Source organism: Gorilla gorilla, chromosome 5, assembly GCF_029281585.2.
Source record: "Gorilla gorilla gorilla isolate KB3781 chromosome 5, NHGRI_mGorGor1-v2.1_pri, whole genome shotgun sequence".
In the NCBI taxonomy this organism is placed as follows: Eukaryota; Metazoa; Chordata; class Mammalia; order Primates; family Hominidae; genus Gorilla; species Gorilla gorilla.
Window position 1 is genome coordinate 36,538,644 of NC_073229.2, and position 12,913 is coordinate 36,551,556.

A 12,913-nucleotide genomic window follows, 5' to 3' on the forward strand; every position below is an offset into this window, starting at 1 on the left:
GTTCATCCTGTATAATTAAAATTACACAAATCTCCACTGCTTATAACATAGAGGATTGTGTAAGGCTCGGAGTCTATCTTTTCTAGGTTTTATACTTGCCATCCAGGTTTCAAATGTCTTAGGGCTAATTTTTGCAAAACACAAATTACTGTTACATTCCATACTGCCACCAGTAGTCATAAGAAGAGACATGAAGGTGATAAAAGAACTGTTTCCTCTTATGCTTTAACTCCGGGCATAATTGTCTTTTTCATATTGCACTTTGATCTTTGTATAACTACAAGTCTTTCTCATGTTTCCTGTAAATGATTTTTGAAATGACTTGTCTTTTTATCATACTAGTTCTGGGGGCGATAGCATGGTTTAATAGATGGAGTTAGGCAGACAGAAATTTGGATTCCTGGAATTGTAGCTCTGTGATGTTGGCCAGTTTGATTAAGCTTTGTTATCCTCACCTTCAAAATAGATGTTAATATAAGCCATATCATAGAGTTGTGAGAATAAATGACACAATATTTGTAAAGGAGCTAGCACAGCGCCTGGCACATAGTAGGCATTTCCATCCAGGGTAACTATTATTAGCAGCTACTGTCTTTCTCAGTTTTCATTCTATCCCAGGGATGATGTTATCACTCCTCAACATATTACTATCATAACTCACTGTTCTTTGAAAATTACATCAGCAATATAACTAGAAGAAGTCATATGGGGCAAGCAGAACAAAAGATGAGATTGAAGACATGAACCCAGCCTCTATTTCTGACTTCTTCAAGTAAACCACTTGAATAAGAACATTTATTCTTATTCAGCAAAAACATTGATGACCTGATTTAAAAGTATCAGTGAAGCAATGCCTTACTTTCATATCCCTATATGATTTATATTTTTGTTTTGATATTTTTACTTTGTACAGTTTAAGTGTCTCCTCCATTCAATTGATTCCATTTGAAAAGATGGTTTATTTTAAAGGAAAGTGCTTGGGTTGTAAAAAGGGTCTGCACTACATCAAACACATCTCCAAGGCCAGTGTAGAGTGCTCCTCATAGGCATTAAATAAAGCTTCAAACAGGCTGCATTACTGGGCTCACGCAGCTTGTTCTCCACAGCCAGTTTCAATTTCACTAAAAGGAAAGAATTGGTAATTAATTATCTAGGCCATGTAATGAGTTTCCATTACTTGGAATTCAATAAAGCTCTTTCATTGTGACCAGGCTGATCAATAGCACTGAAGGGTTAATAGAAACCATAGATACAGCCGGGATAATAGAATGGCTATAGGAAATTAGGCTGGGTCCCTGAAGCACTCTTTCTTCTCTCTAGGGAATGGAAGCTGCTCAGTAGCTCCTTTTTTTAGAACACTCTGTGAGGCTTTGTGAAATGAGTAGGCTATTGTGTTACTGCACAAGCTAATGGAAATTACCTTTACAAAATCCATATGCTCTTGAAGCTGGAATGGCTTTGGAGATTATTTAGTTATGTTACTCATGGATCATCATGCCTTTCAGTGAGACATTTTTTTTTGGACCAAGTGATGCCATCTTTATCTTCAACACCAAACTACCCATCTCCTAACTGCTATAGCTGATTAGATAAAAAGTGTAACTGACAAAAAAAAAAAAAAATAGCCAATCTTTGGAGTGGCAAGAGGCTTATGCAATTGCTGCAGTGAAAGGAAGGGGGTGGGCAATGGATTTTCTATGGAATTTTAATCTGCAACTAAGGAGAGAATGTGTTTAACTAGGGGTTAAAAATGATGGACTCTACAGAGATACCAGAGAGTGTGCCTATGAGGAAGGTTTAGGACAAATCAGATTCATGTGTGCAGCAGTCTCCCAAGAGGGGAAGGCCACACATTGCAACTTATCAATAGAGGCCAGGAGGCATAGCTGGTGCTTGAGGGCTTTCTTGTTTTAGTGGCAATCTGTTGTATTTTTCTATAAGAACTATATTTTTCTTAAGATAACTTGGAGTGTATCTCTGTTTCTTGCAACCAAAAGATTCTAAGTAGAATCCTGGTCCAATTCCTGCATTTTCCAAGTGAACAGACCAATTCTTGAGAACATGATACAATACAAGGTTGATGGCGACTTTTCCAGGATATGATAATGGTTTCCACAGACAGCTGCAACAATATCTCCTAATCAGCATGGCCTTCTGCAGCGTGATCTTGCCACTTCTTCATTTAGAGGCAGAGTGTATGTCTCCTCTCCCTTGAATCTAGGCAGACTCTGAGTGCTTTGACCAATAGAATATAGCACAAGTGACATTGTGCCAGTTCTGGACATTGTTCTTAACTGGCATGGAAGCAGTAGTTACTGCTTCCTCTCTCTTAGAAGCCAGCATCATAAAAGAAGCACGCCTTCCTTGAGACCACAGAAACCCCAGGCACATGGAGACTCCCTGGATGATGAGATGCTGCATGGAAAGACAGACCAAGAGAAAGAAAGAGAGAAGAAGAGAGGGAGCAAGGAGGACACAGAGAGACCAAAGAGTACTTAGATGGCAGTCACCTTAGCAATAAGCCATCCTGGAAGTGAATCCTCTAACCTCAGTCCCTCCAGTTGCTGTCACACAGATTAGAGATGAAGCCTTCAGCCAAGTCCTGTCCAAGTTCCTGACCTATAAAATCTTGAGCAAAATAGAGTACTGTAGTTATTTGAAATCATTCAGCTTTGGGTTAGCTTGTTATGCAACAACAATAATCAAAACACAGGGTCACTTGGCTTTCAAATGAGTTTTCTGTCTATGGTGTGTCAATTTTATTGGAATAAAACAATGTATTTAGCAACACATCCAAATGCTTTTTCAAGCTAACACTTTCTTTGGTAAACAAAAAAACACAGGAATGTCACCTTAAAGTCACAGGGACATTTCAGACAAAAACTCAAATGGTGTGAGGCATGTAATTTCATTAATCCTCATTTACAACACCGTGGAGGAAGATATAATTTGACTTCACTGTATGGGTGGAGAAGATGAACAATTTAGAAACATAGCCTCAAGATTCTACCATGTGTCAGTGATGCCAAATTTTCAGATTTTCTCACTGATGGTTACTCATTGTCTGGGTTCCAATAGCTGGAGATGGTTATATTTACATCATGGGATACCCATGCCATAAAATTGGTAATTGGTCAGATTCCATTTGTGTTACCAATTTGTGGCTAATATCTGACTGGTCAGAAAGAAACTGCTTCCAATTTTTTCAAATCCACATCAACACTTGTTATCATCTGTCTTTCTTATGTTAACCATTCTCATGGGTATTAAGTGGTATTCCTAATGACTGATGATGCTGATTATCTTTGCATGCATTTATTGACCATGTGTATGTCTTCTTTGAAGAATGTTCCCATTTTAAAATTCAGTTATTTATCTTTTTATTGTTGGATTGCAAGAGTTCTTTATGTATACTGCGAGAGTTCTTTATATATACTGCATATTAGATCCTTATCAAATATATTATTTGCAAATATTTTTTCTCCTGTAAGACATTGATTCTTAACCAATTTTTGTATCATGTGCAGCATTTTAAGTATCTGATGAAGGCATGGACACTTATCCAGGCGAGTGTACATGCCCATGAAATTTTGAATACATTTTCAGATATTTTTACAAAGATCCCGAAGCCTTAAGAAACCCCAAGATCTTGTGTCTTTCCCCCATCTCCCCAGGTTTTGCTTTTCTCTAGGATTATGTACATACAGTCTTACAAAAGGAAACTCCTTGCAATGAGAGGAAGAAAACAATTCTCTTGGTGGGTAGCTTGAAGATTCCATTTGGTGACTGAGTAGCCTTATTGGGACCATGCAATTCTCTATAAGGCTGAGTATGCTGGGTCTTCAGAGAAGAGAGGAAACTTGTGTATGAGACAAACAGATATTTTTTTCTACTCCTGGATGGAGTAGGAAGAAGGGAGAGAACTATAGGCAACGGAGAAACCAAGAGGGGGTTAGAGAAGATAATTTCCAGGGCATATCCTGATGAATTGCAAGTAAATGGATGTTTTTCTAGGGCTGATCAATGGCACTTGCTTAACTACCTTTGTCATGTCTGCTTCTCAACTGGAGAGAAAACGATTAAGTGGAACAGTGAGAACTATTTAAACAGACAACTGGGAGCCAGAGGCTGAGTAAACATTTAGACCTTCCTATTTTTCTAAGGTCTGTTGGAAAAAAAATATCATGAATCTGAATACTAATTTTTTAGACATGCAAAGTTACCATTTAAGCCAAACTCAATGTCTTGTGACAAATTTGCTCCTTTCTGTCTAATATCATTATCTTTGGTTTAAAAAAATAATCAGAAAAATTGTGCTCATTGTTTCAGAAGCTATCAGGAACTTCAAGCCATCATAGAAATTTAGCATATAAATGTTAGAATTTAAGCCTTTTACCTAATTCCCTACTCATCATGCCTGGTAAAAGGTCATTCAGATTTTGCTTGAAGGCTTTTGATGATGGGGAAGTCACCGCCTCATAATAAGGAATCCAGTTGACTTGATCTTTGGGCAGTTCTAACTCTTAGAAAATTCCTTCTTCACTGAGCTGAATTAAGCCTGTACTATCATCACTGATATGTAGCATCATACCAATGTTCCAAATGTCCTACCTAGTGGACATAAACCGTAGGTATTCTTTATTTAGCACCATCTATAAGTCAAACACTTACGTGATAGGTGTTGTATATTAATATGTACTTATGATTAATCTTTACCATTCAGGAAGGCAGGAGTATCCTTCCTATTCAATAGGTTGGATTGAGAATTGTATTCATGTTTCAGAGATAATAACAGAAAAACTGGAATATGAACCTTGGTCTATGTGATGCCAGAGTTTGAGTGATTGCTACCATGCAACACTGTCTAGCTAAGAATGGTCTCCTTTTTTTTTTTTTTTTTTTTTGAGACCGAGTCTTGCTCTGTCGTCAGGCTAAAGTGTAGTGGCAGAATCTCGGCTCACTGCAACCTCTGCTTCCCGGGTTCAAGCGATTCTCCTGCCTCAGCCTCCCGAGTGGCTGGGACTACAGGCACATGCCACCATGCCCTGCTGATTTTGTATTTTTAGTAGAGACGGGGTTTCACCATGTTGGCCAGGGTGGTCTTGATCTCCTGACCTCATGATCCACCTGCCTTGGCCTCCCAAAGTGCTGGGATTACATACTTTGTTTTTACCTGAAAGGTTTAAATAATAGAAGATCATGCTGTTTCTCACTGTGCCTACCTTCTGTTCCCTCCTCAGCAAGCAAATAGCATTAGATTCTTTGAATCAAAATCATCTGTTGAATATTTTTGTTACAAAGCTCTGTGCCAGCTGCTCTAAACAACATGATTTTTGAGTGGGAACTTGGCTTCTTAATGAATTAACTCACAACCTAGTAGCTACACCAGAAAGTAATACTATTAAGGACTATTTTTGTGGGACAAAGCACAATGGAATATGGATGATGAATAACCAGGTCCATCGAATGCTCTGCCTTTGGAATTATTTTGTTAGTTCATAGTTTTTTCGTCTCTTTACAGCTTCAATTTTCACTTACTTGATATTGCCTTTCTGCTGGAAATAAGTAGATACCTAGTCGGTAGCTCGACAAATGGTAACATGTTTCTATTTCTTTGTTCTGGTGGGCAACTAGATTTAAACACAAGATTTAGACAAGCTAGCTGGGGAATTTCTATTTATCAGTTGAGTTAGATGTGCATCAAGGCAGATGGTCCTAAAGAGATAGAAGTGGAATTGAGAAGTCTCCATTCTTGATGAATAGAGTCTGTAGAGGCAATGTGGCCAATGGGGTCTCACTTTTAACCACAGATTTTTAAGTTTTAAAAGTTTGTTTACTCATATTGATATTACAGAGCAGGCTCTTGAATAACAAGTGCTAAATAACTGTATCTGTAGGCCTTGAAGATTTCTGCAACACCAGGCATGGGCTGTTAAATGGAACTTTCATTGTATTCCCCATCTTGTGATGCATAATGGGGTCTTATGTTAGACGAGAGACATTGTAGATGAGTGCACACTACAACATTTATGGGAACGAGAGAGTACATTGATATCGTATTTCATATATATTTATATCTTTGAACTCCTCATGGACTTGTTCTTAGACTTTTGACTAGAAATAAATTCTTCACTACTTAAACAATGTTTTCCCAAACCTTTATGTACCTAGCACCATCCAATTTCTTTTTTATGCCTTGTTATCTCATGGACACAGTGGGAATTGAAAACCAGTGTTTTTAATAAAAAGGCCTTATATTGGTGAACAGGGAATTGAGGACTTGGAAGCTTCTAATTATGTAGCACAGGCAATGAATGCAGGCTGCCTCTGAGTTTACCCTGGTTCCTTCATCCAGCCTGGCAGGCACTGTGGAGGGGCCTTGCACACTGTGTGCTGGGAAGGCATGGTGGGGGGAGAAGGATCTTTTACTGAGAAGGCAAGAATAAAAGGGGTAGAGAGAACTAGGCATGTGATAAAAGCACATAAATCTGTTTAAATATATTCTTAAGATTGCTTTAAAATATTTGGTTCTGGCCTTTCAGAAGAGTCCTGGGGTTTTCAGACTTGAGGCGAAAGGATGATTGTATGAGTCAAGCTGCCTCAGGAATGTTGTTTGTAAATGATAATTTCTTCATTAGTTCTCATTAATTCATTCATTCTGCCAATATTTGCTGAGTGCCAGCCGCTGTCCTAAAGCTGGAGTTCTAGTGATGAACAAGATTGACACAGCCGCAACTCTCATGAAATTCTAGAGACTCTCAGAGGCGTGTGGCCTCTGATCTCACAAGGTAAAAAGAACCCAAATTTCAGATAAAAAGGCATTCATTTTTGGTTAAAAATATTTCCTTTAAGAAACCATCTCCATGTAGTGCAATAATGTCACAGGATTTTAAGACTGAAAGGTTCATGCATTCACGTGATAAGTATTTATGAGCTAGTATGTTACAAAGCAGTGCTACTGTCTCAGCTAACATTGTTAAAATGGTCAAGACTTACAGGTCTGGTGTCCCCCCTTCCCTGAAGGATGGGACTTTACATACCTATGCTGTGGTTCAAGATGTGTTGATTGTGTATTTTGATCTCAGATAGCAATCTCCTCTCACTCCACAGTAATTTCTGAATTCTAGAAAAAGCCTTAATGTAAGCTCCAAGTATTCACAATTTGTTGTGTCTGTCACATGGGATGTCATGGGGTTGTAGCTAATAGGAGAGGAAGAATGAAAGGCAGTGTTAAAGTTTATTTATTCTGTTCTCTCATTTGTAAACAAATTACCTGAACTCAAGAGAGCAGAAGGCACATAGGAGTGACAGAGCCAGGGCCAGGCTGTCCAGTTTTCAGGCAAGTCACCTTTCTAGCTCATCATCTTTGTGTATGGCCATTATGATATTTCTTTGGAATAAAAATTGCTTACCAGGATAAAGGGCAGGTCTTTGTCTCTCTCATTTACCACTGTATCCCCAGTGTCACAATAATGCCTGGTATGTAGCAGATGCTCAATGAATGTTGGTGAAGGAATTAATAAATGAATGCTATAAAGGCTTTTATCAAAAGTAAGTACGACTTAGAGAATATAGTGAAAAGTCAATTAATCCAGCTTTGCCAATAACATACAAAATCAATATGCATGTAGAGTTGGAATTTTTCATTGGCTTTACTGATCTTTACGATGAGTGTCTTATTAGTCATCTGAATCGCTTTCTGCTGCCTGAATTTCTAGAATAAAACATCAGGAAGGAGGGTTCCATGGTGTAATGGTTAGCACTCTGGACTCTGAATCCAGCGATCCGAGTTCAAATCTCGGTGGAAACTTTCATATTGGCTGGGTGCTGTGGGAGGCCAAGGTGGGCAGATCACGTGAGGCCATGAGTTCAAACTCAGCCTGGCCAACATGGTAAAACTAAAAATACAAAAATTCAAAATTAGCCGGCATGGTAGCAGGCGCCTATAATCCTAGCTACTCGGGAGGCAGAGGCTGCAATGAGCTTTGCCACTGAACTCCGGCCTGGGTGACAGAAGGAGATTCTGTCTCAGGAAAAAAAAAAAAAAAAAAGGTCCACAAAATCGGAAATTATTCTTTCATCCAACAGGCAGTTGGTCATATACAGAGATTCCAAAGGAATTCCTTACAGATTCTTATTTTTAAAATAACACTAGTTAGAGAGGAGAGGTCATAGGATGGTTTAATTCATGCCATGTACCCTGACCCACAGACACTTGTCACAGTGTGTCTGTGTCACAATGTGTCACTGACACATTAGTAAGTGCAGTGATGGGCTGTATAATGAGGTTTCAGCCAATGATGAACAGCATGTGTGGTGGTGGTGCCCTAAGATTATAATACTATATTTTTACTGTACCTTTTGTATGCTTAGATACACAAATATTTACCACGGTATTTCAGTTGCCTACAGTATTCATACAGCACTGTGATGTACAGAGTTGTAGCCTAGGAGCCATAGGCTATACCATGTAGCCTAGGTGTGTAGCACAGATGGTTGTGCCATCTAGGTTTGTGTAATGTTTCCACAGCAATGAAATCACGTAATGACACATTTCTGAGAATGTATCCCTACTGTTAAATGGTGTATGACTGTAAACGACATCCCAGAATGGAGAAGGTTGCTTACGTAAAGAAGATTGCTGTTTAGCTAGAAGATGCAGTTGATAAATACAACAGTTATTTGAGAAAAGAGAAAGGGCTCAGTTTCTTTGGGACACTATGCTGGCAGTTAAATAATCTGTTTTTAATTTTGTCTCTCTAATCTAATGACCCAAAATGAATTATTTCTTGGCATATGCACTGAAGAAAAAGGTTCCAGCTTGTCCTATGTACCACAGACTATTCCAAGTTTATTTCACCACCATTCACAGTGTCCAAAGAATGTTTGGGGTTATGAATGGAATCAGTTAAAGAATAGCCTATTATTTATGCACCTAAGTTAGCTGAAAGTAGACACCATAAAACATATTTTGGAAATGAAATATGTTTTTCTCTATCAAAGTTATCTAATAAGGTACAATTATACCCAAAGGCAGTAGGATTTGATTTTTATAAATGATAACATAGCAGGGACCCATGTTCAAGCAGTTTGGACTTGATGTAAGTCAGCTGTCTAGATAATTAAATGATGCAAGTTCTGATTCTAGGCAAATCATTACCTGATTTAGTAACCTTCTATGCTCCTTTGCCTGACTTAAGAGTTAGGAGACAGTATATTTTGTCTCTTTTCTGCCAATAACATTCTGTATGACCTTGGAGAAGCCACTTAGATACTCCATGTCTTAATTCACTTATTTATAAAATGGAAATAATAACCACACCAAGGCCACTTATTACAGGTTGAATTGTATCCTCCAAAAATATATGTCGAAACCCCAACCCCAGGAACTATGAATGTGACCTTATTTGGAAATAAGGTCTCTGCAGAGGTAATGAAGTTAAGATGAGGTCATTAGAGTGGACCCTAATCCAATTTGACTGGTTTCCTTATAAGAAGAGGGAAATTTGGCCATGGAAAACATACAGAGAGAACTCCATAAGGCAACAGGTGAGAGATTGCAGGGATGCAGCTGTACACCAAGGGATGGGGGCACCGACGGCACCAGCACAGCTGGGAAGAGCTGGTGTAATGGATGCTACCCGGAGTCTCAGGAAGGATGGGAAGGATGGTACTCAGAGTCTCGGGGGGAGCATGGCCCTGCTGACACCTTGATTTTGGACTTCTGGCTTCCAGAACTGTAGGAATATAAATTTGTGTTGTTTTAAGCTACTGTATTTGTGGTAATTTGTTACAACTGCCTTAGGATTTGATTTTTATAAATGATAAATAGGATTTTATTTTATCCAATCAAATATAATAAATTGCCTAACTAATAAACTAATAAATTGCCTAACTCACAGGGTGGTATGAAACTAATAAATTGCCTAAATCATAGGGTGGTATGATATGATATTAATACTATATGTAAAAATATTTCTACATCTATTAGAGCAGGATAAATTGCTGTAGCAATATATAGATCACTTTATCTTTCTTAACCCCAAGAGATATCCAAAAGGAACTTCTGTAAAGCAGACAGTGTTAGGGAAAAGCCAAATTAAAAACTCTGTTAGAAATGCTTTATATGATTAAAAGAAGATTTTGTTAACAAGATTTTAGCCTTGACAAATTATCTCTAGTAGAACCCTGAAAATACAGCATTTCACTAACATGTTGGAACAACCATTTTCTGCCTTCTTTGATTTTTATGTGTTTAAACCATTTCTTTCCCTGAGTATATGAGTTTTCTTCAAGGAAACTTGAGTGCCTTATTCATTACACTTAGAGTGTTGGCTTTGCCACAGGCTACACAACAATCAGAAAATAAAAACGTAGAAAAACTTTTAAAAAATTTTATGATCCTTAACCACAAAAATCCCCTCCATAGGTCTGATTCTCCATTAAACACCCTCAAACAAACCACGGTAATGAAATTCCATCACACTGTAGTCATTACACAATTATCTCTGTTAACCTAAAAGAATCATTAGTCCGAAAAACACATTCAGCATTTAAAAAATTATGTTGAGCTTTAGAAAGTATTGTGGCATATTGCCCCCTCTATATACACATATGAAAGGAGTGACTATTGTTTTATATGTATATATACACACAAACATATACACATATGTATATAATAATTATTATAGATAATTGTTATTAGTTCCTTTTTATTTTTCAGAATTTTCTTCTACTTCTATTGGTCTAATCAGGAGAGAGTTAAATGTATCAGACTGAAAACTGGAGAAACTTTGGAGGTTATCAGGTTTAAATCCCCTCATTTTAGAGATAAGGGAAGCAGAGCATAGCTTTTCAGTGACCTGTTGAAGGTTGCACAGGGATTTGGTGACAGAATAGATTTCCAGTTGCCTGACTTTCAGTCCGGCGCTCTTTCTTCTCTGAAACCATAGTGGTCATACAGACTTGTATTAGTTCTTGGAACTCTCACTAGCTCTGTGACCTTGGATGAGACTCTCAAATTCTCTAAACATGCCTTTACTTGTTTGTAAAATGAGAATAAAAAACCAGGCTGGTAAAAGCTGGAGTACAGCCAAAACAAAAATATGCAGGCCACACAGTATTACCCAAGCTGAAAAAAGTTCAGCTTCCCACTATCCCATCCCCACACTACATCAACGACTGCTTGTCCCTCTGTCTCAGCTCAGTCATCAGTTTCTGGGGCATTTCTTCATTGACCCTCAGGGACTTGCACAGGATCCTTCTTTCTGAGCTTGTAGTCCCTGGGGCTCTACCTAGCGTATATGTACCACGTTGCTCTAGTCCAGTTGCCAGGTTATTGAGCTGTAGGTACTTGATAGCAGAAACTATTTATACTCACTATTATACCTTGGCACTTAAGACAGTACTTAACAAATAGGAATTGCTCAACGAATGATCAATGGATAAATAACAAATACTAGGGGTAGATATATTGAAAATAGGTCTGTATTCTCATGGAAGGAATTCCATAGCTGCTACCAGTGTAAAGGTTGGATGAGCTCTCACACATTGTGTGGATCATTTTTTCCAAATGATTTTTTTAACCTTTGTAGTTATATTTTGCTTAGGGTACTGATAAAATAAATTTCCTTGTAGTGCTTGAGCACATACTGACTAAAAGTGGAGAAAAGATAGCTAGTTTAGAGCAATCATAGTTTCCCTGCAGAAAATTCAGTTCAGAATCATGTCCTTGCTGAATATAAGCTATGGAATACTGTTATTTGTAAATAAACTGAAGATGCATGAAGTGTGAGAAGTGGTTGTAGAAGAGGTGAAAGAGCTCCAAGATTGTTGTCAAATTTCCTGGGCCTGAGTCTGTGTTTCAGTGTCCTATTAATAATGCAGGATAACAAAGTCCACCTCAAAATTTTTGAGGAGAATCAATAAGAAAATGTTCATGAACACGCCTATGAATGGGAGGAAGTATAATTATTAGTTTGATTAGACAACTGGAGAATAACCATGAAGTCCTCTGCTTGCTTTAGTATCCAGGACCAGAAAATTAAGAAAATTGGCCATTTAATCTTATTAAAAAGACTTGGAATCTGTTGACAGTATGCTAGGGTTTGCTCGGCCATTGATGCTCAGTGACTCTGTGGGAATGCTCCAGGCAGAACTTGGCATGGACAGACGTTAACTGCTAGAACATCTGATGCTAACAGTAGAGATCTGAATACATAGTAGCACTCTTCCTTTGATCCTAGAGCTCTGTTCTAACATGTATTTCAGAGGATTAAAGCCTGAAAATTTTAAATTATTTCTTTCCAATGGACCTCTTATCTGCATGGTTCCTGAAACGTGAGTTTACGTCTACCCCAGGATACGTGGAGTTGAAGGTCATAATGCCAATCACACTTGCCTGAGAAATTCAGATAAACTGTGTTGTTGTGCATACAGTTCTTCTGGGGGAAGAATACATCAAGCCAGGTCCCATGGACTGCTCTATGAAAGGTCCCATACCAGTGGGCTGAGGCAATGGTTTCTAGAGGCAACAAATATCTCCAGCTATTACTAAAACATATTCTGAGAATGATACCATTTAGTCAATCTCACGATTATCAAGACAGAATCTCCTCTATCACACCCATCTTGTCTTCCAAGAACACATGAGACCTTCGGACTTATTTTTTCCTTCAAGTATTCTTTAGTTTAACCCATTGTAGACAAGTAGTTTATGGATTGGTTAGAAGAGACACAGCCACTACCACTAACATGCACACCTGGTATAAAATTCTTTATTTCTTTATTATTTGTTTTAAGACGGAGTCTCGCTCTGTCGCCCAGGCTGGAGTGCAGTGGCGTGATCTCGGCTCACTGCAAGCTCCGCCTCCCGGGTTCACGCCATTCTCCTGCTTCAGCCTCCCGAGTAGCT

At 38.3% G+C, this 12,913-nt stretch overlaps 1 non-coding gene across 1 annotated transcript; it reads left to right on the forward strand.

The window, feature by feature from the left end:
* Positions 1 to 7,738: 7,738 nt before the first annotated feature.
* Positions 7,739 to 7,810, forward strand: TRNAQ-CUG (transfer RNA glutamine (anticodon CUG)). Its single transcript has one exon. It is a non-coding gene; the product is annotated as a tRNA-Gln (tRNA).
* Positions 7,811 to 12,913: the final 5,103 nt, after the last annotated feature.